Source organism: Carassius auratus, unplaced genomic scaffold (genome assembly GCF_003368295.1).
Source record: "Carassius auratus strain Wakin unplaced genomic scaffold, ASM336829v1 scaf_tig00008624, whole genome shotgun sequence".
In the NCBI taxonomy this organism is placed as follows: Eukaryota; Metazoa; Chordata; class Actinopteri; order Cypriniformes; family Cyprinidae; genus Carassius; species Carassius auratus.
In genome coordinates, this window is record NW_020523966.1 from 1,060 (window position 1) to 27,746 (window position 26,687).

Consider the following 26,687-nt stretch of genomic DNA (forward strand, 5'->3'; position numbering starts at 1 on the left):
ACACGAAAAAAGAGATTTGTCTGAGTGGCCCTCTGTTGAGCAGCAGCTCTGCATCACGAAGGCCCTTCTCTACACAGGTGTAGAGATTTCCTGATAAAATGATGCAAGCCGTAGCAGTTTCTAACACATGGCTAACCTTCTTGAAATTCAACACAATGGTCAACGAATCTGCCAATAAACCTGTTCAGGTGGCTCCTCACTTACTCCCGAAGCACCCAGACGTGTTAAACCCTCGGAATTCGACTGACCACAAACAGCCTGTTTTTTTACAATAGGGTAGATTGTACGTGGCAAGTCCACATCTCAGCTTTCTGAAGAGATATCAAGCTAAAACTTGCTTTCCCATGCTAGTCTGGACACGTGCTACCCCTGTGGTGAGTTTCAAGAAGAATGGAGAAACTCTACAATTTGACCAACAAAAATCACCAAGAGACATTTTCGAGTTTCTCCTGTGCTCTTGAAACTTTGGGTTTGTTAGTTTGAGACTAGCACAGGAAGGCAGGTTTCAGCTTGATATCACGCTGCAAGTGTTTAATTCCGAGGTAAGTTAAGGGTAGCGTTTCAGGAAACTCAGCATATACTGCCAGGCCGAATGAACTCTGTCCTCTTGTGTGTGGGACTTACGCAGATTGTCTAATTTGCTTTCGGGCACATCACAGTATAAAATTTTCCCAAAAAGCACTATCTTTAGCCTGTGGAGTTTCTGTAGTGTAAGTGGTCATCACATTCGCCTAACACGCGAAAGGTCCTCGGTTCAAAACCGAGCAGAAACAGCTGTCCTCTTTTGAAGAAATGTATAAACACCTTTGAGCCGACAGTTGGCTTCAGAAGGTTTAACGTTTATGCGCATATTGCCGAGCCTGCACAGAACGATTTCAGACTTCTTTAGGTAGTGGGTTTCCGTAGTGTAGTGGTTATCACGTTCGCCTCACACGCGAAAGGTCCCCAGTTCGAAACTGGGCGGGAACACTGCATCTCTTTTCACAATTGTTTAGGTGGGTTTCTGTTGAGGAGGAACTCAACGCTTCCAAGGCTTTGCGGCCAAGAGGCATGAGTACAGTCACTAAAGGTATAGTTGATGCAGAAATGAAAGAGCAGTCATTGTTTGACCTTAACCTATCCCACAACCGTGACATTCCAAGCCTGCGTGGCTTTCTTCTGAGGAACACGAAAAAAGAGATTTGTCTGAGTGGCCCTCTGTTGAGCAGCAGCTCTGCATCACGAAGGCCCTTCTCTACACAGGTGTAGAGATTTCCTGATAAAATGATGCAAGCCGTAGCAGTTTCTAACACAATGGCTAACCTTCTTGAAATTCAACACAATGGTCAACGAATCTGCCCAATAAACCTGTTCAGGTGGCTCCTCACTTACTCCCGAAGCACCCAGACGTGTAAACCCTCGGAATTCGACTGACCACAAACAGCCTGTTTTTTTACAATAGGGTAGATTGTCCGTGGCAAGTCCACATCTCAGCTTTCTGAAGAGATATCAAGCTAAAACTTGCTTTCCCATGCTAGTCTGGACACGTGCTACCCCTGTGGTGAGTTTCAAGAAGAATGGAGAAACTCTACAATTTGACCAACAAAAATCACCAAGAGACATTTTCGAGTTTCTCCTGTGCTCTTGAAACTTTGGGTTTGTTAGTTTGAGACTAGCACAGGAAGGCAGGTTTCAGCTTGATATCACGCTGCAAGTGTTTAATTCCGAGGTAAGTTAAGGGTAGCGTTTCAGGAAACTCAGCATATACTGCCAGGCCGAATGAACTCTGTCCTCTTGTGTGTGGGACTTACGCAGATTGTCTATTTGCTTTCGGGCACATCACAGTATAAATATTTTCCCAAAAAGCACTATCGTTAGCCTGTGGAGTTTCTGTAGTGTAGTGGTCATCACATTCGCCTAACACGCGAAAGGTCCTCGGTTCAAAACCGAGCAGAAACAGCTGTCCTCTTTTGAAGAAATGTATAAACACCTTTGAGCCGACAGTTGGCTTCAGAAGGTTTAACGTTTATGCGCATATTGCCGAGCCTGCACAGAACGATTTCAGACTTCTTTAGGTAGTGGGTTTCCGTAGTGTAGTGGTTATCACGTTCGCCTCACACGCGAAAGGTCCCCAGTTCGAAACTGGGCGGGAACACTGCATCTCTTTTCACAATTGTTTAGGTGGGTTTCTGTTGAGGAGGAAATCAACGCTTCCAAGGCTTTGCGGCCAAGAGGCATGAGTACAGTCACTAAAGGTATAGTTGATGCAGAAATGAAAGAGCAGTCATTGTTTGACCTTAACCTATCCCACAACCGTGACATTCCAAGCCTGCTTGGCTTTCTTCTGAGGAACACGACAAAAGAGATTTGTCTGAGTGGCCCTCTGTTGAGCAGCAGCTCTGCATCACGAAGGCCCTTCTCTACACAGGTGTAGAGATAATTATTAAGCCACACTAGGCAGCAGTAATAGCCACGCAGACAGTGCTCTGTACTTTTGACCTGGTAGTTTCGATGAACAGATGGCCGGTGCACTCAAAGATCCAATATTTCGTACAGCATAGAAATATACATATATTAAATGAAAGAGGGAAAAAAGCAAAAAAGAAATGGCCACAGAGGATTCCCGCAGATAACTGGAGAATTGCTTGGTTTGCTGCTAAATATAGAAGGTATTTGCAGACTGTAACCTAACCCACAACTGTGACATTCCAAGCCTGCGTGGCTTTCTTCTTAGGAACACAAAAAAAGAGATTTGTCTGAGTGGCCCTCTGTTGAGCAGCATCTCTTCATCACGAAGGCCCTTCTCTACACAGGTGTAGAGATTTCCTGATAAAATGATGCAAGCCGTAGCAGTTTCTAACACATGGCTAACCTTCTTGAAATTCAACACAATGGTCAACGAATCTGCCAATAAACCTGTTCAGGTGGCTCCTCACTTACTCCCGAAGCACCCAGACGTGTTAAACCCTCGGAATTCGACTGACCACAAACAGCCTGTTTTTTTACAATAGGGTAGATTGTACGTGGCAAGTCCACATCTCAGCTTTCTGAAGAGATATCAAGCTAAAACTTGCTTTCCCATGCTAGTCTGGACACGTGCTACACCTGTGGTGAGTTTCAAGTAAGATTGGAGAAACTCAACAATTTGACCAACAAAAATCACCAAGAGACATTTTCGAGTTTCTCCTGTGCTCTTGAAACTTTGGGTTTGTTAGTTTGAGACTAGCACAGGAAGGCAGATTTCAGCTTGATATCACACTGCAAGTGTTTAATTACGAGGTAAGTTAAGGGTAGCGTTTCAGGAAACTCTGCATATACTGCCAGGCCGAATGAACTCTGTCCTCTTGTGTGTGGGACTTACGCAGATTGTCCCGCAGATAACTGGAGAATTGCTTAGTTTGCTGCTAAAAATACAAGGTATTTGCAGACTGAAGAGCGCAACGGAATCTGTAATTTGATTCGCGCTCCACGATGCTTGCGATGAAAAGATCTGACACCTCTTTGGCTGCAGGCTTCAATAGTGTAGAGGTTATCACGGTCAAAATCGTTCAGGTGGGTTTCTGTTGAGGAGGAACTCAACGCTTCCAAGGCTTTGCGGCCAAGAGGCATGAATACAGTCACTAAAGGTAAAGCTGATGCAGAAATGAAAGAGCAGATATTGTTTGACCTAAACCTAACCCACAACTGTGACATTCCAAGCCTGCGTGGCTTTCTTCTGAGAAACACCAAAGAAGAGATTTTAGGGAACTCTGCGTAGACTGCCATGCCGAATGAAATCTGTCCTCTTGTGTAAGGGTCTTTTTCCGCCTAGGCCATCAAGTAAGGGCAGGGCCTCAAGGGGCGCCTAAAAGGGGGTACGTGGCAGGCCGTCCTTAGAACCCTGCGCGCCGGCCCTCTCTGTCCCAATAATCACCTGTGTCACCACAAACAGCCCATCTGTCCCTCTCACCGCATATGTGACCACTAACTGCCCTTCTGTCCACTGGTAATACAAAGACTGTGACCACAAGCAGTCTGTGTGTCCCCTTGACGAACTTTAAAACACATCCATCTGGAGTGTTATTTCCTGATAAAATGATGCAAGCCGTAGCAGTTTCTAACACATGGCTAACCTTCTTGAAATTCAACACAATGGTCAACGAATCTGCCAATAAACCTGTTCAGGTGGCTCCTCACTTACTCCCGAAGCACCCAGACGTGTTAAATCCTCGGAATTCGACTGACCACAAACAGCCTGTTTTTTTACAATAGGGTAGATTGTACGTGGCAAGTCCACATCTCAGCTTTCTGAAGAGATATCAAGCTAAAACTTGCTTTCCCATGCTAGTCTGGACACGTGCTACCCCTGTGGTGAGTTTCAAGAAGAATGGAGAAACTCTACAATTTGACCAACAAAAATCACCAAGAGACATTTTCGAGTTTCTCCTGTGCTCTTGAAACTTTGGGTTTGTTAGTTTGAGACTAGCACAGGAAGGCAGGTTTCAGCTTGATATCACGCTGCAAGTGTTTAATTCCGAGGTAAGTTAAGGGTAGCGTTTCAGGAAACTCAGCATATACTGCCAGGCCGAATGAACTCTGTTCTCTTGTGTGTGGGACTTACGCAGATTGTCTATTTGCTTTCGGGCACATCACAGTATAAATATTTTCCCAAAAAGCACTATCATTAGCCTGTGGAGTTTCTGTAGTGTAGTGGTCATCACATTCGCCTAACACGCGAAAGGTCCTCGGTTCAAAACCGAGCAGAAACAGCTATCCTCTTTTGAAGAAATGTATAAACACCTTTGAGCCGACAGTTGGCTTCAGAAGGTTTAACGTTTATGCGCATATTGCCGAGCCTGCACAGAATGATTTCAGACTTCTTTAGGTAGTGGGTTTCCGTAGTGTAGTGGTTATCACGTTCGCCTCACACACGAAAGTTCCCCAGTTCGAAACTGGGCGGGAACACTGCATCTCTTTTCAAAATTGTTTAGGTGGGTTTCTGTTGAGGAGGAACTCAACGCTTCCAAGGCTTTGCGGCCAAGAGGCATGAGTACAGTCACTAAAGGTATAGTTGATGCAGAAATGAAAGAGCAGTCATTGTTTGACCTTAACCTATCCCACAACCGTGACATTCCAAGCCTGCGTGGCTTTCTTCTGAGGAACACGAAAAAAGAGATTTGTCTGAGTGGCCCTCTGTTGAGCAGCAGCTCTGCATCACGAAGGCCCTTCTCTACACAGGTGTAGAGATTTCCTGATAAAATGATGCAAGCCGTAGCAGTTTCTAACACATGGCTAACCTTCTTGAAATTCAACACAATGGTCAACAAATCTGCCAATAAACCTGTTCAGGTGGCTCCTCACTTACTCCCGAAGCACCCAGAAGTGTTAAACCCTCGGAATTCGACTGACCACAAACAGCCTGTTTTTTTACAATAGGGTAGATTGTACGTGGCAAGTCCACATCTCAGCTTTCTGAAGAGATATCAAGCTAAAACTTGCTTTCCCATGCTAGTCTGGACACGTGCTACCCCTGTGGTGAGTTTCAAGTAAGATTGGAGAAACTCAACAATTTGACCAACAAAAATCACCAAGAGACATTTTCGAGTTTCTCCTGTGCTCTTGAAACTTTGGGTTTGTTAGTTTGAGACTAGCACAGGAAGGCAGATTTCAGCTTGATATCACACTGCAAGTGTTTAATTACGAGGTAAGTTAAGGGTAGCGTTTCAGGAAACTCTGCATATACTGCCAGGCCGAATTAACTCTGTCCTCTTGTGTGTGGGACTTACGCAGATTGTCCCGCAGATAACTGGAGAATTGCTTAGTTTGCTGCTAAAAATACAAGGTATTTGCAGACTGAAGAGCGCAACGGAATCTGTAATTTGATTCGCGCTCCACGATGCTTGCGATGAAAAGATCTGACACCTCTTTGGCTGCAGGCTTCAATAGTGTAGAGGTTATCACGGTCAAAATCGTTCAGGTGGGTTTCTGTTGAGGAGGAACTCAACGCTTCCAAGGCTTTGCGGCCAAGAGGCATGAATACAGTCACTAAAGGTAAAGCTGATGCAGAAATGAAAGAGCAGATATTGTTTGACCTAAACCTAACCCACAACTGTGACATTCCAAGCCTGCGTGGCTTTCTTCTGAGAAACACCAAAGAAGAGATTTTAGGGAACTCTGCGTAGACTGCCATGCCGAATGAAATCTGTCCTCTTGTGTAAGGGTCTTTTTCCGCCTAGGCCATCAAGTAAGGGCAGGGCCTCAAGGGGCGCCTAAAAGGGGGTACGTGGCAGGCCGTCCTTAGACCCCTGCGCGCCGGCCCTCTCTGTCCCAATAATCACCTGTGTCACCACAAACAGCCCATCTGTCCCTCTCACCGCATATGTGACCACTAACTGCCCTTCTGTCCACTGGTAATACAAAGACTGTGACCACAAGCAGTCTGTGTGTCCCCTTGACGAACTTTAAAACACATCCATCTGGAGTGTTATTTCCTGATAAAATGATGCAAGCCGTAGCAGTTTCTAACACATGGCTAACCTTCTTGAAATTCAACACAATGGTCAACGAATCTGCAAATAAACCTGTTCAGGTGGCTCCTCACTTACTCCCGAAGCACCCAGACGTGTTAAATCCTCGGAATTCGACTGACCACAAACAGCCTGTTTTTTTACAATAGGGTAGATTGTACGTGGCAAGTCCACATCTCAGCTTTCTGAAGAGATATCAAGCTAAAACTTGCTTTCCCATGCTAGTCTGGACACGTGCTACCCCTGTGGTGAGTTTCAAGAAGAATGGAGAAACTCTACAATTTGACCAACAAAAATCACCAAGAGACATTTTCGAGTTTCTCCTGTGCTCTTGAAACTTTGGGTTTGTTAGTTTGAGACTAGCACAGGAAGGCAGGTTTCAGCTTGATATCACGCTGCAAGTGTTTAATTCCGAGGTAAGTTAAGGGTAGCGTTTCAGGAAACTCAGCATATACTGCCAGGCCGAATGAACTCTGTCCTCTTGTGTGTGGGACTTACGCAGATTGTCTATTTGCTTTCGGGCACATCACAGTATAAATATTTTCCCAAAAAGCACTATCGTTAGCCTGTGGAGTTTCTGTAGTGTAGTGGTCATCACATTCGCCTAACACGCGAAAGGTCCTCGGTTCAAAACCGAGCAGAAACAGCTATCCTCTTTTGAAGAAATGTATAAACACCTTTGAGCCGACAGTTGGCTTCAGAAGGTTTAACGTTTATGCGCATATTGCCGAGCCTGCACAGAATGATTTCAGACTTCTTTAGGTAGTGGGTTTCCGTAGTGTAGTGGTTATCACGTTCGCCTCACACGCGAAAGTTCCCCAGTTCGAAACTGGGCGGGAACACTGCATCTCTTTTCAAAATTGTTTAGGTGGGTTTCTGTTGAGGAGGAACTCAACGCTTCCAAGGCTTTGCGGCCAAGAGGCATGAGTACAGTCACTAAAGGTATAGTTGATGCAGAAATGAAAGAGCAGTCATTGTTTGACCTTAACCTATCCCACAACCGTGACATTCCAAGCCTGCGTGGCTTTCTTCTGAGGAACACGAAAAAAGAGATTTGTCTGAGTGGCCCTCTGTTGAGCAGCAGCTCTGCATCACGAAGGCCCTTCTCTACACAGGTGTAGAGATTTCCTGATAAAATGATGCAAGCCGTAGCAGTTTCTAACACATGGCTAACCTTCTTGAAATTCAACACAATGGTCAACAAATCTGCCAATAAACCTGTTCAGGTGGCTCCTCACTTACTCCCGAAGCACCCAGAAGTGTTAAACCCTCGGAATTCGACTGACCACAAACAGCCTGTTTTTTTACAATAGGGTAGATTGTACGTGGCAAGTCCACATCTCAGCTTTCTGAAGAGATATCAAGCTAAAACTTGCTTTCCCATGCTAGTCTGGACACGTGCTACCCCTGTGGTGAGTTTCAAGTAAGATTGGAGAAACTCAACAATTTGACCAACAAAAATCACCAAGAGACATTTTCGAGTTTCTCCTGTGCTCTTGAAACTTTGGGTTTGTTAGTTTGAGACTAGCACAGGAAGGCAGATTTCAGCTTGATATCACACTGCAAGTGTTTAATTACGAGGTAAGTTAAGGGTAGCGTTTCAGGAAACTCTGCATATACTGCCAGGCCGAATTAACTCTGTCCTCTTGTGTGTGGGACTTACGCAGATTGTCCCGCAGATAACTGGAGAATTGCTTAGTTTGCTGCTAAAAATACAAGGTATTTGCAGACTGAAGAGCGCAACGGAATCTGTAATTTGATTCGCGCTCCACGATGCTTGCGATGAAAAGATCTGACACCTCTTTGGCTGCAGGCTTCAATAGTGTAGAGGTTATCACGGTCAAAATCGTTCAGGTGGGTTTCTGTTGAGGAGGAACTCAACGCTTCCAAGGCTTTGCGGCCAAGAGGCATGAATACAGTCACTAAAGGTAAAGCTGATGCAGAAATGAAAGAGCAGATATTGTTTGACCTAAACCTAACCCACAACTGTGACATTCCAAGCCTGCGTGGCTTTCTTCTGAGAAACACCAAAGAAGAGATTTTAGGGAACTCTGCGTAGACTGCCATGCCGAATGAAATCTGTCCTCTTGTGTAAGGGTCTTTTTCCGCCTAGGCCATCAAGTAAGGGCAGGGCCTCAAGGGGCGCCTAAAAGGGGGTACGTGGCAGGCCGTCCTTAGACCCCTGCGCGCCGGCCCTCTCTGTCCCAATAATCACCTGTGTCACCACAAACAGCCCATCTGTCCCTCTCACCGCATATGTGACCACTAACTGCCCTTCTGTCCACTGGTAATACAAAGACTGTGACCACAAGCAGTCTGTGTGTCCCCTTGACGAACTTTAAAACACATCCATCTGGAGTGTTATTTCCTGATAAAATGATGCAAGCCGTAGCAGTTTCTAACACATGGCTAACCTTCTTGAAATTCAACACAATGGTCAACGAATCTGCAAATAAACCTGTTCAGGTGGCTCCTCACTTACTCCCGAAGCACCCAGACGTGTTAAATCCTCGGAATTCGACTGACCACAAACAGCCTGTTTTTTTACAATAGGGTAGATTGTACGTGGCAAGTCCACATCTCAGCTTTCTGAAGAGATATCAAGCTAAAACTTGCTTTCCCATGCTAGTCTGGACACGTGCTACCCCTGTGGTGAGTTTCAAGAAGAATGGAGAAACTCTACAATTTGACCAACAAAAATCACCAAGAGACATTTTCGAGTTTCTCCTGTGCTCTTGAAACTTTGGGTTTGTTAGTTTGAGACTAGCACAGGAAGGCAGGTTTCAGCTTGATATCACGCTGCAAGTGTTTAATTCCGAGGTAAGTTAAGGGTAGCGTTTCAGGAAACTCAGCATATACTGCCAGGCCGAATGAACTCTGTCCTCTTGTGTGTGGGACTTACGCAGATTGTCTATTTGCTTTCGGGCACATCACAGTATAAATATTTTCCCAAAAAGCACTATCGTTAGCCTGTGGAGTTTCTGTAGTGTAGTGGTCATCACATTCGCCTAACACGCGAAAGGTCCTCGGTTCAAAACCGAGCAGAAACAGCTATCCTCTTTTGAAGAAATGTATAAACACCTTTGAGCCGACAGTTGGCTTCAGAAGGTTTAACGTTTATGCGCATATTGCCGAGCCTGCACAGAATGATTTCAGACTTCTTTAGGTAGTGGGTTTCCGTAGTGTAGTGGTTATCACGTTCGCCTCACACGCGAAAGTTCCCCAGTTCGAAACTGGGCGGGAACACTGCATCTCTTTTCAAAATTGTTTAGGTGGGTTTCTGTTGAGGAGGAACTCAACGCTTCCAAGGCTTTGCGGCCAAGAGGCATGAGTACAGTCACTAAAGGTATAGTTGATGCAGAAATGAAAGAGCAGTCATTGTTTGACCTTAACCTATCCCACAACCGTGACATTCCAAGCCTGCGTGGCTTTCTTCTGAGGAACACGAAAAAAGAGATTTGTCTGAGTGGCCCTCTGTTGAGCAGCAGCTCTGCATCACGAAGGCCCTTCTCTACACAGGTGTAGAGATTTCCTGATAAAATGATGCAAGCCGTAGCAGTTTCTAACACATGGCTAACCTTCTTGAAATTCAACACAATGGTCAACGAATCTGCCAATAAACCTGTTCAGGTGGCTCCTCACTTACTCCCGAAGCACCCAGAAGTGTTAAACCCTCGGAATTCGACTGACCACAAACAGCCTGTTTTTTTACAATAGGGTAGATTGTACGTGGCAAGTCCACATCTCAGCTTTCTGAAGAGATATCAAGCTAAAACTTGCTTTCCCATGCTAGTCTGGACACGTGCTACCCCTGTGGTGAGTTTCAAGTAAGATTGGAGAAACTCAACAATTTGACCAACAAAAATCACCAAGAGACATTTTCGAGTTTCTCCTGTGCTCTTGAAACTTTGGGTTTGTTAGTTTGAGACTAGCACAGGAAGGCAGGTTTCAGCTTGATATCACACTGCAAGTGTTTAATTACGAGGTAAGTTAAGGGTAGCGTTTCAGGAAACTCTGCATATACTGCCAGGCCGAATTAACTCTGTCCTCTTGTGTGTGGGACTTACGCAGATTGTCCCGCAGATAACTGGAGAATTGCTTAGTTTGCTGCTAAAAATACAAGGTATTTGCAGACTGAAGAGCGCAACGGAATCTGTAATTTGATTCGCGCTCCACGATGCTTGCGATGAAAAGATCTGACACCTCTTTGGCTGCAGGCTTCAATAGTGTAGAGGTTATCACGGTCAAAATCGTTCAGGTGGGTTTCTGTTGAGGAGGAACTCAACGCTTCCAAGGCTTTGCGGCCAAGAGGCATGAATACAGTCACTAAAGGTAAAGCTGATGCAGAAATGAAAGAGCAGATATTGTTTGACCTAAACCTAACCCACAACTGTGACATTCCAAGCCTGCGTGGCTTTCTTCTGAGAAACACCAAAGAAGAGATTTTAGGGAACTCTGCGTAGACTGCCATGCCGAATGAAATCTGTCCTCTTGTGTAAGGGTCTTTTTCCGCCTAGGCCATCAAGTAAGGGCAGGGCCTCAAGGGGCGCCTAAAAGGGGGTACGTGGCAGGCCGTCCTTAGACCCCTGCGCGCCGGCCCTCTCTGTCCCAATAATCACCTGTGTCACCACAAACAGCCCATCTCTCCCTCTCACCGCCTATGTGACCACTAACTGCCCTTCTGTCCACTGGTAATACAAAGACTGTGACCACAAGCAGTCTGTGTGTCCCCTTGACGAACTTTAAAACACATCCATCTGGAGTGTTATTTCCTGATAAAATGATGCAAGCCGTAGCAGTTTCTAACACATGGCTAACCTTCTTGAAATTCAACACAATGGTCAACGAATCTGCCAATAAACCTGTTCAGGTGGCTCCTCACTTACTCCCGAAGCACCCAGACGTGTTAAACCCTCGGAATTCGACTGACCACAAACAGCCTGTTTTTTTACAATAGGGTAGATTGTACGTGGCAAGTCCACATCTCAGCTTTCTGAAGAGATATCAAGCTAAAACTTGCTTTCCCATGCTAGTCTGGACACGTGCTACCCCTGTGGTGAGTTTCAAGAAGAATGGAGAAACTCTACAATTTGACCAACAAAAATCACCAAGAGACATTTTCGAGTTTCTCCTGTGCTCTTGAAACTTTGGGTTTGTTAGTTTGAGACTAGCACAGGAAGGCAGGTTTCAGCTTGATATCACGCTGCAAGTGTTTAATTCCGAGGTAAGTTAAGGGTAGCGTTTCAGGAAACTCAGCATATACTGCCAGGCCGAATGAACTCTGTCCTCTTGTGTGTGGGACTTACGCAGATTGTCTATTTGCTTTCGGGCACATCACAGTATAAATATTTTCCCAAAAAGCACTATCGTTAGCCTGTGGAGTTTCTGTAGTGTAGTGGTCATCACATTCGCCTAACACGCGAAAGGTCCTCGGTTCAAAACCGAGCAGAAACAGCTGTCCTCTTTTGAAGAAATGTATAAACACCTTTGAGCCGACAGTTGGCTTCAGAAGGTTTAATGTTTATGCGCATATTGCCGAGCCTGCACAGAATGATTTCAGACTTCTTTAGGTAGTGGGTTTCCGTAGTGTAGTGGTTATCACGTTCGCCTCACACGCGAAAGGTCCCCAGTTCGAAACTGGGCGGGAACACTGCATCTCTTTTCAAAATTGTTTAGGTGGGTTTCTGTTGAGGAGGAACTCAACGCTTCCAAGGCTTTGCGGCCAAGAGGCATGAGTACAGTCACTAAAGGTATAGTTGATGCAGAAATGAAAGAGCAGTCATTGTTTGACCTTAACCTATCCCACAACCGTGACATTCCAAGCCTGCGTGGCTTTCTTCTGAGGAACACGAAAAAAGAGATTTGTCTGAGTGGCCCTCTGTTGAGCAGCAGCTCTGCATCACGAAGGCCCTTCTCTACACAGGTGTAGAGATAATTATTAAGCCACACTAGGCAGCAGTAATAGCCACGCAGACAGTGCTCTGTACTTTTGACCTGGTAGTTTCGATGAACAGATGGCCGGTGCACTCAAAGATCCAATATTTCGTACAGCATAGAAATATACATATATTAAATGAAAGAGGGAAAAAAGCAAAAAAGAAATGGCCACAGAGGATTCCCGCAGATAACTGGAGAATTGCTTGGTTTGCTGCTAAATATAGAAGGTATTTGCAGACTGTAACCTAACCCACAACTGTGACATTCCAAGCCTGCGTGGCTTTCTTCTTAGGAACACAAAAAAAGAGATTTGTCTGAGTGGCCCTCTGTTGAGCAGCATCTCTTCATCACGAAGGCCCTTCTCTACACAGGTGTAGAGATTTCCTGATAAAATGATGCAAGCCGTAGCAGTTTCTAACACATGGCTAACCTTCTTGAAATTCAACACAATGGTCAACGAATCTGCCAATAAACCTGTTCAGGTGGCTCCTCACTTACTCCCGAAGCACCCAGACGTGTTAAACCCTCGGAATTCGACTGACCACAAACAGCCTGTTTTTTTACAATAGGGTAGATTGTACGTGGCAAGTCCACATCTCAGCTTTCTGAAGAGATATCAAGCTAAAACTTGCTTTCCCATGCTAGTCTGGACACGTGCTACACCTGTGGTGAGTTTCAAGTAAGATTGGAGAAACTCAACAATTTGACCAACAAAAATCACCAAGAGACATTTTCGAGTTTCTCCTGTGCTCTTGAAACTTTGGGTTTGTTAGTTTGAGACTAGCACAGGAAGGCAGATTTCAGCTTGATATCACACTGCAAGTGTTTAATTACGAGGTAAGTTAAGGGTAGCGTTTCAGGAAACTCTGCATATACTGCCAGGCCGAATGAACTCTGTCCTCTTGTGTGTGGGACTTACGCAGATTGTCCCGCAGATAACTGGAGAATTGCTTAGTTTGCTGCTAAAAATACAAGGTATTTGCAGACTGAAGAGCGCAACGGAATCTGTAATTTGATTCGCGCTCCACGATGCTTGCGATGAAAAGATCTGACACCTCTTTGGCTGCAGGCTTCAATAGTGTAGAGGTTATCACGGTCAAAATCGTTCAGGTGGGTTTCTGTTGAGGAGGAACTCAACGCTTCCAAGGCTTTGCGGCCAAGAGGCATGAATACAGTCACTAAAGGTAAAGCTGATGCAGAAATGAAAGAGCAGATATTGTTTGACCTAAACCTAACCCACAACTGTGACATTCCAAGCCTGCGTGGCTTTCTTCTGAGAAACACCAAAGAAGAGATTTTAGGGAACTCTGCGTAGACTGCCATGCCGAATGAAATCTGTCCTCTTGTGTAAGGGTCTTTTTCCGCCTAGGCCATCAAGTAAGGGCAGGGCCTCAAGGGGCGCCTAAAAGGGGGTACGTGGCAGGCCGTCCTTAGACCCCTGCGCGCCGGCCCTCTCTGTCCCAATAATCACCTGTGTCACCACAAACAGCCCATCTGTCCCTCTCACCGCATATGTGACCACTAACTGCCCTTCTGTCCACTGGTAATACAAAGACTGTGACCACAAGCAGTCTGTGTGTCCCCTTGACGAACTTTAAAACACATCCATCTGGAGTGTTATTTCCTGATAAAATGATGCAAGCCGTAGCAGTTTCTAACACATGGCTAACCTTCTTGAAATTCAACACAATGGTCAACGAATCTGCCAATAAACCTGTTCAGGTGGCTCCTCACTTACTCCCAAAGCACCCAGACGTGTTAAATCCTCGGAATTCGACTGACCACAAACAGCCTGTTTTTTTACAATAGGGTAGATTGTACGTGGCAAGTCCACATCTCAGCTTTCTGAAGAGATATCAAGCTAAAACTTGCTTTCCCATGCTAGTCTGGACACGTGCTACCCCTGTGGTGAGTTTCAAGAAGAATGGAGAAACTCTACAATTTGACCAACAAAAATCACCAAGAGACATTTTCGAGTTTCTCCTGTGCTCTTGAAACTTTGGGTTTGTTAGTTTGAGACTAGCACAGGAAGGCAGGTTTCAGCTTGATATCACGCTGCAAGTGTTTAATTCCGAGGTAAGTTAAGGGTAGCGTTTCAGGAAACTCAGCATATACTGCCAGGCCGAATGAACTCTGTCCTCTTGTGTGTGGGACTTACGCAGATTGTCTATTTGCTTTCGGGCACATCACAGTATAAATATTTTCCCAAAAAGCACTATCGTTAGCCTGTGGAGTTTCTGTAGTGTAGTGGTCATCACATTCGCCTAACACGCGAAAGGTCCTCGGTTCAAAACCGAGCAGAAACAGCTATCCTCTTTTGAAGAAATGTATAAACACCTTTGAGCCGACAGTTGGCTTCAGAAGGTTTAACGTTTATGCGCATATTGCCGAGCCTGCACAGAATGATTTCAGACTTCTTTAGGTAGTGGGTTTCCGTAGTGTAGTGGTTATCACGTTCGCCTCACACGCGAAAGTTCCCCAGTTCGAAACTGGGCGGGAACACTGCATCTCTTTTCAAAATTGTTTAGGTGGGTTTCTGTTGAGGAGGAACTCAACGCTTCCAAGGCTTTGCGGCCAAGAGGCATGAGTACAGTCACTAAAGGTATAGTTGATGCAGAAATGAAAGAGCAGTCATTGTTTGACCTTAACCTATCCCACAACCGTGACATTCCAAGCCTGCGTGGCTTTCTTCTGAGGAACACGAAAAAAGAGATTTGTCTGAGTGGCCCTCTGTTGAGCAGCAGCTCTGCATCACGAAGGCCCTTCTCTACACAGGTGTAGAGATTTCCTGATAAAATGATGCAAGCCGTAGCAGTTTCTAACACATGGCTAACCTTCTTGAAATTCAACACAATGGTCAACGAATCTGCCAATAAACCTGTTCAGGTGGCTCCTCACTTACTCCCGAAGCACCCAGAAGTGTTAAACCCTCGGAATTCGACTGACCACAAACAGCCTGTTTTTTTACAATAGGGTAGATTGTACGTGGCAAGTCCACATCTCAGCTTTCTGAAGAGATATCAAGCTAAAACTTGCTTTCCCATGCTAGTCTGGACACGTGCTACCCCTGTGGTGAGTTTCAAGTAAGATTGGAGAAACTCAACAATTTGACCAACAAAAATCACCAAGAGACATTTTCGAGTTTCTCCTGTGCTCTTGAAACTTTGGGTTGTTAGTTTGAGACTAGCACAGGAAGGCAGATTTCAGCTTGATATCACACTGCAAGTGTTTAATTACGAGGTAAGTTAAGGGTAGCGTTTCAGGAAACTCTGCATATACTGCCAGGCCGAATTAACTCTGTCCTCTTGTGTGTGGGACTTACGCAGATTGTCCCGCAGATAACTGGAGAATTGCTTAGTTTGCTGCTAAAAATACAAGGTATTTGCAGACTGAAGAGCGCAACGGAATCTGTAATTTGATTCGCGCTCCACGATGCTTGCGATGAAAAGATCTGACACCTCTTTGGCTGCAGGCTTCAATAGTGTAGAGGTTATCACGGTCAAAATCGTTCAGGTGGGTTTCTGTTGAGGAGGAACTCAACGCTTCCAAGGCTTTGCGGCCAAGAGGCATGAATACAGTCACTAAAGGTAAAGCTGATGCAGAAATGAAAGAGCAGATATTGTTTGACCTAAACCTAACCCACAACTGTGACATTCCAAGCCTGCGTGGCTTTCTTCTGAGAAACACCAAAGAAGAGATTTTAGGGAACTCTGCGTAGACTGCCATGCCGAATGAAATCTGTCCTCTTGTGTAAGGGTCTTTTTCCGCCTAGGCCATCAAGTAAGGGCAGGGCCTCAAGGGGCGCCTAAAAGGGGGTACGTGGCAGGCCGTCCTTAGACCCCTGCGCGCCGGCCCTCTCTGTCCCAATAATCACCTGTGTCACCACAAACAGCCCATCTCTCCCTCTCACCGCCTATGTGACCACTAACTGCCCTTCTGTCCACTGGTAATACAAAGACTGTGACCACAAGCAGTCTGTGTGTCCCCTTGACGAACTTTAAAACACATCCATCTGGAGTGTTATTTCCTGATAAAATGATGCAAGCCGTAGCAGTTTCTAACACATGGCTAACCTTCTTGAAATTCAACACAATGGTCAACGAATCTGCCAATAAACCTGTTCAGGTGGCTCCTCACTTACTCCCGAAGCACCCAGACGTGTTAAACCCTCGGAATTCGACTGACCACAAACAGCCTGTTTTTTACAATAGGGTAGATTGCTACGTGGCAAGTCCACATCTCAGCTTTCTGAAGTGACATTCCAAGCCTGCGTGGCTTTCTTCTGAGGAACACGAAAAAGAGATTTGTCTGAGTGGCCCTCTGTTGAGAGCAGCAGCTCTGCATCACGAAGGCCCTTCTCTACACAGGTGTAGAGATTTCCTGATAAAATGATGCAAGCCGTAGCAGTTTCTAACACATGGCTAACCTTCTTGAAATTCAACACAATGGTCAACGAATCTGCCAATAAACCTGTTCAGGTGGCTCCTCACTTACTCCCGAAGCACCCAGACGTGTTAAACCCTCGGAATTCGACTGACCACAAACAGCCTGTTTTTTTACAATAGGGTAGATTGTACGTGGCAAGTCCACATCTCAGCTTTCTGAAGAGATATCAAGCTAAAACTTGCTTTCCCATGCTAGTCTGGACACGTGCTACCCCTGTGGTGAGTTTCAAGAAGAATGGAGAAACTCTACAATTTGACCAACAAAAATCACCAAGAGACATTTTCGAGTTTCTCCTGTGCTCTTGAAACTTTGGGTTTGTTAGTTTGAGACTAGCACAGGAAGGCAGGTTTCAGCTTGATATCACGCTGCAAGTGTTTAATTCCGAGGTAAGTTAAGGGTAGCGTTTCAGGAAACTCAGCATATACTGCCAGGCCGAATGAACTCTGTCCTCTTGTGTGTGGGACTTACGCAGATTGTCTATTTGCTTTCGGGCACATCACAGTATAAATATTTTTCCAAAAAGCACTATCGTTAGCCTGTGGAGTTTCTGTAGTGTAGTGGTCATCACATTCGCCTAACACGCGAAAGGTCCTCGGTTCAAAACCGAGCAGAAACAGCTGTCCTCTTTTGAAGAAATGTATAAACACCTTTGAGCCGACAGTTGGCTTCAGAAGGTTTAACGTTTATGCGCATATTGCCGAGCCTGCACAGAACGATTTCAGACTTCTTTAGGTAGTGGGTTTCCGTAGTGTAGTGGTATCACGTTCGCCTCACACGCGAAAGGTCCCCAGTTCGAAACTGGGCGGGAACACTGCATCTCTTTTCACAATTGTTTAGGTGGGTTTCTGTTGAGGAGGAACTCAACGCTTCCAAGGCTTTGCGGCCAAGAGGCATGAGTACAGTCACTAAAGGTATAGTTAAACCCTGGAAATTCGACTGACCACAAACAGCCTGTTTTTTACTGAAGAGATATCAAGCTAAAACTTGCTTTCCCATGCTAGTCTGGACACGTGCTACCCCTGTGGTGAGTTTCAAGAAGAATGGAGAAACTCTACAATTTGACCAACAAAAATCACCAAGAGACATTTTCGAGTTTCTCCTGTGCTCTTGAAACTTTGGGTTTGTTAGTTTGAGACTAGCACAGGAAGGCAGGTTTCAGCTTGATATCACGCTGCAAGTGTTTAATTCCGAGGTAAGTTAAGGGTAGCGTTTCAGGAAACTCAGCATATACTGCCAGGCCGAATGAACTCTGTCCTCTTGTGTGTGGGACTTACGCAGATTGTCTATTTGCTTTCGGGCACATCACAGTATAAATATTTCCCAAAAAGCACTATCGTTAGCCTGTGGAGTTTCTGTAGTGTGGTCATCACATTCGCCTAAACACGCGAAAGGTTCCGGTTCAGAAACAGCTGTCCTCTTTGAAGAAATGTATAAACACCTTTGAGCCGACAGTTGGCTTCAGAAGTTTAACGTTTATGCGCATATTGCCGAGCCTGCACAGAACGATTTCAGACTTCTTTAGGTAGGTGGGTTTCCGTAGTGTAGTGGTTATCACGTTCGCCTCACACCGCGAAAGGTCCCCAGTTCGAAACTGGGCGGGAACCACTGCATCTCTTTTCACAATTGTTTAGGTGGGTTTCTGTTGAGGAGGAACTCAACGCTTCCAAGGCTTTGCGGCCAAGAGCATGAGTACAGTCACTAAAGGTATAGTTTGATGCAGGAAATGAAAGAGCAGTCATTGTTTGACCTTAACCTATCCCACAACCGTGACGATTCCAAGCCTGCGTGGCTTTCTTCTGAGGAACACGAAAAAAGAGATTTGTCTGAGTGGCCCTCTGTTGAGCAGCAGCTCTGCATCACGAAGGCCCTTCTCTACACAGGTGTAGAGATTTCCTGATAAAATGATGCAAGCCGTAGCAGTTTCTAACAAATGGGCTAACCTTCTTGAAATTCAACACAATGGTCAACGAATCTGCCAATAAACCTGTTCAGGTGGCTCCTCACTTACTCCCGAAGCACCCAGACGTGTCAAACCCTCGGAATTCGACTGACCACAAACAGCCTGTTTTTTTACAAATAGGGTAGATTGTCCGTGGCAAGTCCACATCTCAGCTTTCTGAAGAGATATCAAGCTAAAACTTGCTTTCCCATGCTAGTCTGGACACGTGCTACCCCTGTGGTGAGTTTCAAGAAGAATGGAGAAACTCTACAATTTGACCAACAAAAATCACCAAGAGACATTTTCGAGTTTCTCCTGTGCTCTTGAAACTTTGGGTTTGTTAGTTTGAGACTAGCACAGGAAGGCAGGTTTCAGCTTGATATCACGCTGCAAGTGTTTAATTCCGAGGTAAGTTAAGGGTAGCGTTTCAGGAAACTCAGCATATACTGCCAGGCCGAATGAACTCTGTCCTCTTGTGTGTGGGACTTACGCAGATTGTCTATTTGCTTTCGGGCACATCACAGTATAAATATTTTCCCAAAAAGCACTATCGTTAGCCTGTGGAGTTTCTGTAGTGTAGTGGTCATCACATTCGCCTAACACGCGAAAGGTCCTCGGTTCAAAACCGAGCAGAAACAGCTGTCCTCTTTTGAAGAAATGTATAAACACCTTTGAGCCGACAGTTGGCTTCAGAAGGTTTAACGTTTATGCGCATATTGCCGAGCCTGCACAGAAGATTTCAGACTACTTTAGGTAGTGGGTTTCCGTAGTGTAGTGGTTATCACGTTCGCCTCACACGCGAAAGGTCCCCAGTTCGAAACTGGGCGGGAACACTGCATCTCTTTTCACAATGTTTAGGTGGGTTTCTGTTGAGGAGGAAATCAACGCTTCCAAGGCTTTGCGGCCAAGAGGCATGAGTACAGTCACTAAAGGTATAGTTGATGCAGAAATGAAAGAGCAGTCATTGTTTGACCTTAACCTATCCCACAACCGTGACATTCCAAGCCTGCTTGGCTTTCTTCTGAGGAACACGACAAAAGAGATTTGTCTGAGTGGCCCTCTGTTGAGCAGCAGCTCTGCATCACGAAGGCCCTTCTCTACACAGGTGTAGAGATAATTATTAAGCCACACTAGGCAGCAGTAATAGCCACGCAGACAGTGCTCTGTACTTTTGACCTGGTAGTTTCGATGAACAGATGGCCGGTGCACTCAAAGATCCAATATTTCGTACAGCATATAAATATACATATATTAAATGAAAGAGGGAAAAAAGCAAAAAAGAAATGGCCACAGAGGATTCCCGCAGATAACTGGAGAATTGCTTGGTTTGCTGCTAAATATAGAAGGTATTTGCAGACTGTAACCTAACCCACAACTGTGACATTCCAAGCCTGCGTGGCTTTCTTCTGAGGAACACGAAAAAAGAGATTTGTCTGAGTGGCCCTCTGTTGAGCAGCAGCTCTGCATCACGAAGGCCCTTCTCTACACAGGTGTAGAGATTTCCTGATAAAATGATGCAAGCCGTAGCAGTTTCTAACAAATGGCTAACCTTCTTGAAATTCAACACAATGGTCAACGAATCTGCCAATAAACCTGTTCAGGTGGCTCCTCACTTACTCCCGAAGCACCCAGACGTGTCAAACCCTCGGAATTCGACTGACCACAAACAGCCTGTTTTTTTACAATAGGGTAGATTGTACGTGGCAAGTCCACATCTCAGCTTTCTGAAGAGATATCAAGCTAAAACTTGCTTTCCCATGCTAGTCTGGACACGTGCTACCCCTGTGGTGAGTTTCAAGAAGAATGGAGAAACACTACAATTTGACCAACAAAAATCACCAAGAGACATTTTCGAGTTTCTCCTGTGCTCTTGAAACTTTGGGTTTGTTAGTTTGAGACTAGCACAGGAAGGCAGGTTTCAGCTTGATATCACGCTGCAAGTGTTTAATTCCGAGGTAAGTTAAGGGTAGCGTTTCAGGAAACTCAGCATATACTGCCAGGCCGAATGAACTCTGTCCTCTTGTGTGTGGGACTTACGCAGATTGTCTATTTGCTTTCGGGCACATCACAGTATAAATATTTTCCCAAAAAGCACTATCGTTAGCCTGTGGAGTTTCTGTAGTGTAGTGGTCATCACATTCGCCTAACACGCGAAAGGTCCTCGGTTCAAAACCGAGCAGAAACAGCTGTCCTCTTTTGAAGAAATGTATAAACACCTTTGAGCCGACAGTTGGCTTCAGAAGGTTTAACGTTTATGCGCATATTGCCGAGCCTGCACAGAATGATTTCAGACTACTTTAGGTAGTGGGTTTCCGTAGTGTAGTGGTTATCACGTTCGCCTCACACGCGAAAGGTCCCCAGTTCGAAACTGGGCGGGAACACTGCATCTCTTTTCACAAATGTTTAGGTGGGTTTCTGTTGAGGAGGAAATCAACGCTTCCAAGGCTTTGCGGCCAAGAGGCATGAGTACAGTCACTAAAGGTATAGTTGATGCAGAAATGAAAGAGCAGTCATTGTTTGACCTTAACCTATCCCACAACCGTGACATTCCAAGCCTGCTTGGCTTTCTTCTGAGGAACACGACAAAAGAGATTTGTCTGAGTGGCCCTCTGTTGAGCAGCAGCTCTGCATCACGAAGGCCCTTCTCTACACAGGTGTAGAGATAATTATTAAGCCACACTAGGCAGCAGTAATAGCCACGCAGACAGTGCTCTGTACTTTTGACCTGGTAGTTTCGATGAACAGATGGCCGGTGCACTCAAAGATCCAATATTTCGTACAGCATATAAATATACATATATTAAATGAAAGAGGGAAAAAAGCAAAAAAGAAATGGCCACAGAGGATTCCCGCAGATAACTGGAGAATTGCTTGGTTTGCTGCTAAATATAGAAGGTATTTGCAGACTGTAACCTAACCCACAACTGTGACATTCCAAGCCTGCGTGGCTTTCTTCTGAGGAACACGAAAAAAGAGATTTGTCTGAGTGGCCCTCTGTTGAGCAGCAGCTCTGCATCACGAAGGCCCTTCTCTACACAGGTGTAGAGATTTCCTGATAAAATGATGCAAGCCGTAGCAGTTTCTAACACATGGCTAACCTTCTTGAAATTCAACACAATGGTCAACGAATCTGCCAATAAACCTGTTCAGGTGGCTCCTCACTTACTCCCGAAGCACCCAGAAGTGTTAAACCCTCGGAATTCGACTGACCACAAACAGCCTGTTTTTTTACAATAGGGTAGATTGTACGTGGCAAGTCCACATCTCAGCTTTCTGAAGAGATATCAAGCTAAAACTTGCTTTCCCATGCTAGTCTGGACACGTGCTACCCCTGTGGTGAGTTTCAAGTAAGATTGGAGAAACTCAACAATTTGACCAACAAAAATCACCAAGAGACATTTTCGAGTTTCTCCTGTGCTCTTGAAACTTTGGGTTTGTTAGTTTGAGACTAGCACAGGAAGGCAGATTTCAGCTTGATATCACACTGCAAGTGTTTAATTACGAGGTAAGTTAAGGGTAGCGTTTCAGGAAACTCTGCATATACTGCCAGGCCGAATGAACTCTGTCCTCTTGTGTGTGGGACTTACGCAGATTGTCCCGCAGATAACTGGAGAATTGCTTAGTTTGCTGCTAAAAATACAAGGTATTTGCAGACTGAAGAGCGCAACGGAATCTGTAATTTGATTCGCGCTCCACGATGCTTGCGATGAAAAGATCTGACACCTCTTTGGCTGCAGGCTTCAATAGTGTAGAGGTTATCACGGTCAAAATCGTTCAGGTGGGTTTCTGTTGAGGAGGAACTCAACGCTTCCAAGGCTTTGCGGCCAAGAGGCATGAATACAGTCACTAAAGGTAAAGCTGATGCAGAAATGAAAGAGCAGATATTGTTTGACCTAAACCTAACCCACAACTGTGACATTCCAAGCCTGCGTGGCTTTCTTCTGAGAAACACCAAAGAAGAGATTTTAGGGAACTCTGCGTAGACTGCCATGCCGAATGAAATCTGTCCTCTTGTGTAAGGGTCTTTTTCCGCCTAGGCCATCAAGTAAGGGCAGGGCCTCAAGGGGCGCCTAAAAGGGGGTACGTGGCAGGCCGTCCTTAGACCCCTGCGCGCCGGCCCTCTCTGTCCCAATAATCACCTGTGTCACCACAAACAGCCCATCTGTCCCTCTCACCGCCTATGTGACCACTAACTGCCCTTCTGTCCACTGGTAATACAAAGACTGTGACCACAAGCAGTCTGTGTGTCCCCTTGACGAACTTTAAAACACATCCATCTGGAGTGTTATTTCCTGATAAAATGATGCAAGCCGTAGCAGTTTCTAACACATGGCTAACCTTCTTGAAATTCAACACAATGGTCAACGAATCTGCCAATAAACCTGTTCAGGTGGCTCCTCACTTACTCCCGAAGCACCCAGACGTGTTAAACCCTCGGAATTCGACTGACCACAAACAGCCTGTTTTTTTACAATAGGGTAGATTGTACGTGGCAAGTCCACATCTCAGCTTTCTGAAGAGATATCAAGCTAAAACTTGCTTTCCCATGCTAGTCTGGACACGTGCTACCCCTGTGGTGAGTTTCAAGAAGAATGGAGAAACTCTACAATTTGACCAACAAAAATCACCAAGAGACATTTTCGAGTTTCTCCTGTGCTCTTGAAACTTTGGGTTTGTTAGTTTGAGACTAGCACAGGAAGGCAGGTTTCAGCTTGATATCACGCTGCAAGTGTTTAATTCCGAGGTAAGTTAAGGGTAGCGTTTCAGGAAACTCAGCATATACTGCCAGGCCGAATGAACTCTGTCCTCTTGTGTGTGGGACTTACGCAGATTGTCTATTTGCTTTCGGGCACATCACAGTATAAATATTTTCCCAAAAAGCACTATCGTTAGCCTGTGGAGTTTCTGTAGTGTAGTGGTCATCACATTCGCCTAACACGCGAAAGGTCCTCGGTTCAAAACCGAGCAGAAACAGCTGTCCTCTTTTGAAGAAATGTATAAACACCTTTGAGCCGACAGTTGGCTTCAGAAGGTTTAACGTTTATGCGCATATTGCCGAGCCTGCACAGAATGATTTCAGACTTCTTTAGGTAGTGGGTTTCCGTAGTGTAGTGGTTATCACGTTCGCCTCACACGCGAAAGTTCCCCAGTTCGAAACTGGGCGGGAACACTGCATCTCTTTTCAAAATTGTTTAGGTGGGTTTCTGTTGAGGAGGAACTCAACGCTTCCAAGGCTTTGCGGCCAAGAGGCATGAGTACAGTCACTAAAGGTATAGTTGATGCAGAAATGAAAGAGCAGTCATTGTTTGACCTTAACCTATCCCACAACCGTGACATTCCAAGCCTGCGTGGCTTTCTTCTGAGGAACACGAAAAAAGAGATTTGTCTGAGTGGCCCTCTGTTGAGCAGCAGCTCTGCATCACGAAGGCCCTTCTCTACACAGGTGTAGAGATTTCCTGATAAAATGATGCAAGCCGTAGCAGTTTCTAACACATGGCTAACCTTCTTGAAATTCAACACAATGGTCAACGAATCTGCCAATAAACCTGTTCAGGTGGCTCCTCACTTACTCCCGAAGCACCCAGAAGTGTTAAACCCTCTGGAATTCGACTGACCACAAACAGCCTGTTTTTTTACAATAGGGTAGATTGTACGTGGCAAGTCCACATCTCAGCTTTCTGAAGAGATATCAAGCTAAAACTTGCTTTCCCATGCTAGTCTGGACACGTGCTACCCCTGTGGTGAGTTTCAAGTAAGATTGGAGAAACTCAACAATTTGACCAACAAAAATCACCAAGAGACATTTTCGAGTTTCTCCTGTGCTCTTGAAACTTTGGGTTTGTTAGTTTTGAGACTAGCACAGGAAGGCAGATTTCAGCTTGATATCACACTGCAAGTGTTTAATTACGAGGTAAGTTAAGGGTAGCGTTTCAGGAAACTCTGCATATACTGCCAGGCCGAATGAACTCTGTCCTCTTGTGGTGTGGGACTTACGCAGATTGTCCCGCAGATAACTGGAGAATTGCTTAGTTGCTGCTAAAAATACAAGGTATTTTGCAGACTGAAGAGCGCAACGGAATCTGTAATTTGTTCGCGCTCCACGATGCTTGCGATGAAAAGATCTGACACCTCTTTGGCTGCAGGCTTCAATAGTGTAGAGGTTATCACGGTCAAAATCGTTCAGGTGGGTTTCTGTTGAGGAGGAACTCAACGCTTCCAAGGCTTTGCGGCCAAGAGGCATGAATACCAGTCACTAAAGGTAAAGCTGATGCAGAAATGAAAGAGCAGATAATTGTTTGACCTAAACCTAACCCACAACTGTGACATTCCAAGCCTGCGTGGCTTTCTTCTGAGAAACACCAAAGAAGAGATTTTAGGGAACTCTGCGTAGACTGCCATGCCCGAATGAAATCTGTCCTCTTGTGTAAGGGTCTTTTTCCGCCTAGGCCATCAAGTAAGGGCAGGGCCTCAAGGGGCGCCTAAAAGGGGGTACGTGGCAGGCCGTCCTTAGACCCCCCTGCGCGCCGGCCCTCTCTGTCCCAATAATCACCTGTGTCACCACAAACAGCCCCATCTGTCCCTCTCGACCGCATATGTGACCACTAACTGCCCTTCTGTCCACTGGTAATACAAAGACTGTGACCAACAGCAGTCTGTGTGTCCCCTTGACGAACTTTAAAACACATCCATCTGGAGTGTTATTTCCTGATAAAATGATGCAAGCCGTAGCAGTTTCTAACACATGGCTAACCTTCTTGAAATTCAACACAATGGTCAACGAATCTGCCAATAAACCTGTTCAGGTGGCTCCTCACTTACTCCCGAAGCACCCAGACGTGTTAAACCCTCGGAATTCGACTGACCACAAACAGCCTGTTTTTTTACAATAGGGTAGATTGTACGTGGCAAGTCCACATCTCAGCTTTCTGAAGAGATATCAAGCTAAAACTTGCTTTCCCATGCTAGTCTGGACACGTGCTACCCCTGTGGTGAGTTTCAAGAAGAATGGAGAAACTCTACAATTTGACCAACAAAAATCACCAAGAGACATTTTCGAGTTTCTCCTGTGCTCTTGAAACTTTGGGTTTGTTAGTTTGAGACTAGCACAGGAAGGCAGGTTTCAGCTTGATATCACGCTGCAAGTGTTTAATTCCGAGGTAAGTTAAGGGTAGCGTTTCAGGAAACTCAGCATATACTGCCAGGCCGAATGAACTCTGTCCTCTTGTGTGTGGGACTTACGCAGATTGTCTATTTGCTTTCGGGCACATCACAGTATAAATATTTTCCCAAAAAGCACTATCGTTAGCCTGTGGAGTTTCTGTAGTGTAGTGGTCATCACATTCGCCTAACACGCGAAAGGTCCTCGGTTCAAAACCGAGCAGAAACAGCTGTCCTCTTTTGAAGAAATGTATAAACACCTTTGAGCCGACAGTTGGCTTCAGAAGGTTTAACGTTTATGCGCATATTGCCGAGCCTGCACAGAACGATTTCAGACTTCTTTAGGTAGTGGGTTTCCGTAGTGTAGTGGTTATCACGTTCGCCTCACACGCGAAAGGTCCCCAGTTCGAAACTGGGCGGGAACACTGCATCTCTTTTCACAATTGTTTAGGTGGGTTTCTGTTGAGGAGGAACTCAACGCTTCCAAGGCTTTGCGGCCAAGAGGCATGAGTACAGTCACTAAAGGTATAGTTGATGCAGAAATGAAAGAGCAGTCATTGTTTGACCTTAACCTATCCCACAACCGTGACATTCCAAGCCTGCGTGGCTTTCTTCTGAGGAACACGAAAAAGAGATTTGTCTGAGTGGCCCTCTGTTGAGCAGCAGCTCTGCATCACGAAGGCCCTTCTCTACACAGGTGTAGAATTCCTGATAAAATGATG

At 45.4% G+C, this 26,687-nt stretch overlaps 21 non-coding genes across 21 annotated transcripts; all 21 read left to right on the forward strand.

Moving 5' to 3' along the window:
• Window positions 1-896: 896 nt before the first annotated feature.
• Window positions 897-969, forward strand: trnav-cac (transfer RNA valine (anticodon CAC)). The gene has a single exon. It is a non-coding gene; the product is annotated as a tRNA-Val (tRNA).
• Window positions 970-1,865: 896 nt separating this feature from the next.
• trnav-aac (transfer RNA valine (anticodon AAC)) lies at window positions 1,866-1,938 on the forward strand. Its single transcript has one exon. It is a non-coding gene; the product is annotated as a tRNA-Val (tRNA).
• Window positions 1,939-2,061: 123 nt separating this feature from the next.
• Window positions 2,062-2,134, forward strand: trnav-cac (transfer RNA valine (anticodon CAC)). Its single transcript has one exon. It is a non-coding gene; the product is annotated as a tRNA-Val (tRNA).
• Window positions 2,135-4,654: 2,520 nt separating this feature from the next.
• Window positions 4,655-4,727, forward strand: trnav-aac (transfer RNA valine (anticodon AAC)). Its single transcript has one exon. It is a non-coding gene; the product is annotated as a tRNA-Val (tRNA).
• Window positions 4,728-7,058: 2,331 nt separating this feature from the next.
• On the forward strand, window positions 7,059-7,131 carry trnav-aac (transfer RNA valine (anticodon AAC)). Its single transcript has one exon. It is a non-coding gene; the product is annotated as a tRNA-Val (tRNA).
• Window positions 7,132-9,462: 2,331 nt separating this feature from the next.
• On the forward strand, window positions 9,463-9,535 carry trnav-aac (transfer RNA valine (anticodon AAC)). Its single transcript has one exon. It is a non-coding gene; the product is annotated as a tRNA-Val (tRNA).
• A 123-nt stretch (window positions 9,536-9,658) lies between these two features.
• Window positions 9,659-9,731, forward strand: trnav-cac (transfer RNA valine (anticodon CAC)). Its single transcript has one exon. It is a non-coding gene; the product is annotated as a tRNA-Val (tRNA).
• A 2,135-nt stretch (window positions 9,732-11,866) lies between these two features.
• On the forward strand, window positions 11,867-11,939 carry trnav-aac (transfer RNA valine (anticodon AAC)). The gene has a single exon. It is a non-coding gene; the product is annotated as a tRNA-Val (tRNA).
• A 123-nt stretch (window positions 11,940-12,062) lies between these two features.
• Window positions 12,063-12,135, forward strand: trnav-cac (transfer RNA valine (anticodon CAC)). Its single transcript has one exon. It is a non-coding gene; the product is annotated as a tRNA-Val (tRNA).
• A 2,520-nt stretch (window positions 12,136-14,655) lies between these two features.
• trnav-aac (transfer RNA valine (anticodon AAC)) lies at window positions 14,656-14,728 on the forward strand. Its single transcript has one exon. It is a non-coding gene; the product is annotated as a tRNA-Val (tRNA).
• A 123-nt stretch (window positions 14,729-14,851) lies between these two features.
• Window positions 14,852-14,924, forward strand: trnav-cac (transfer RNA valine (anticodon CAC)). Its single transcript has one exon. It is a non-coding gene; the product is annotated as a tRNA-Val (tRNA).
• A 2,487-nt stretch (window positions 14,925-17,411) lies between these two features.
• Window positions 17,412-17,484, forward strand: trnav-aac (transfer RNA valine (anticodon AAC)). The gene has a single exon. It is a non-coding gene; the product is annotated as a tRNA-Val (tRNA).
• A 123-nt stretch (window positions 17,485-17,607) lies between these two features.
• On the forward strand, window positions 17,608-17,679 carry trnav-cac (transfer RNA valine (anticodon CAC)). Its single transcript has one exon. It is a non-coding gene; the product is annotated as a tRNA-Val (tRNA).
• A 1,693-nt stretch (window positions 17,680-19,372) lies between these two features.
• On the forward strand, window positions 19,373-19,445 carry trnav-aac (transfer RNA valine (anticodon AAC)). The gene has a single exon. It is a non-coding gene; the product is annotated as a tRNA-Val (tRNA).
• Window positions 19,446-19,567: 122 nt separating this feature from the next.
• trnav-cac (transfer RNA valine (anticodon CAC)) lies at window positions 19,568-19,640 on the forward strand. The gene has a single exon. It is a non-coding gene; the product is annotated as a tRNA-Val (tRNA).
• A 1,279-nt stretch (window positions 19,641-20,919) lies between these two features.
• On the forward strand, window positions 20,920-20,992 carry trnav-aac (transfer RNA valine (anticodon AAC)). Its single transcript has one exon. It is a non-coding gene; the product is annotated as a tRNA-Val (tRNA).
• A 123-nt stretch (window positions 20,993-21,115) lies between these two features.
• On the forward strand, window positions 21,116-21,188 carry trnav-cac (transfer RNA valine (anticodon CAC)). Its single transcript has one exon. It is a non-coding gene; the product is annotated as a tRNA-Val (tRNA).
• Window positions 21,189-23,708: 2,520 nt separating this feature from the next.
• trnav-aac (transfer RNA valine (anticodon AAC)) lies at window positions 23,709-23,781 on the forward strand. The gene has a single exon. It is a non-coding gene; the product is annotated as a tRNA-Val (tRNA).
• Window positions 23,782-23,904: 123 nt separating this feature from the next.
• On the forward strand, window positions 23,905-23,977 carry trnav-cac (transfer RNA valine (anticodon CAC)). The gene has a single exon. It is a non-coding gene; the product is annotated as a tRNA-Val (tRNA).
• Window positions 23,978-26,121: 2,144 nt separating this feature from the next.
• trnav-aac (transfer RNA valine (anticodon AAC)) lies at window positions 26,122-26,194 on the forward strand. Its single transcript has one exon. It is a non-coding gene; the product is annotated as a tRNA-Val (tRNA).
• A 123-nt stretch (window positions 26,195-26,317) lies between these two features.
• Window positions 26,318-26,390, forward strand: trnav-cac (transfer RNA valine (anticodon CAC)). Its single transcript has one exon. It is a non-coding gene; the product is annotated as a tRNA-Val (tRNA).
• Window positions 26,391-26,687: the final 297 nt, after the last annotated feature.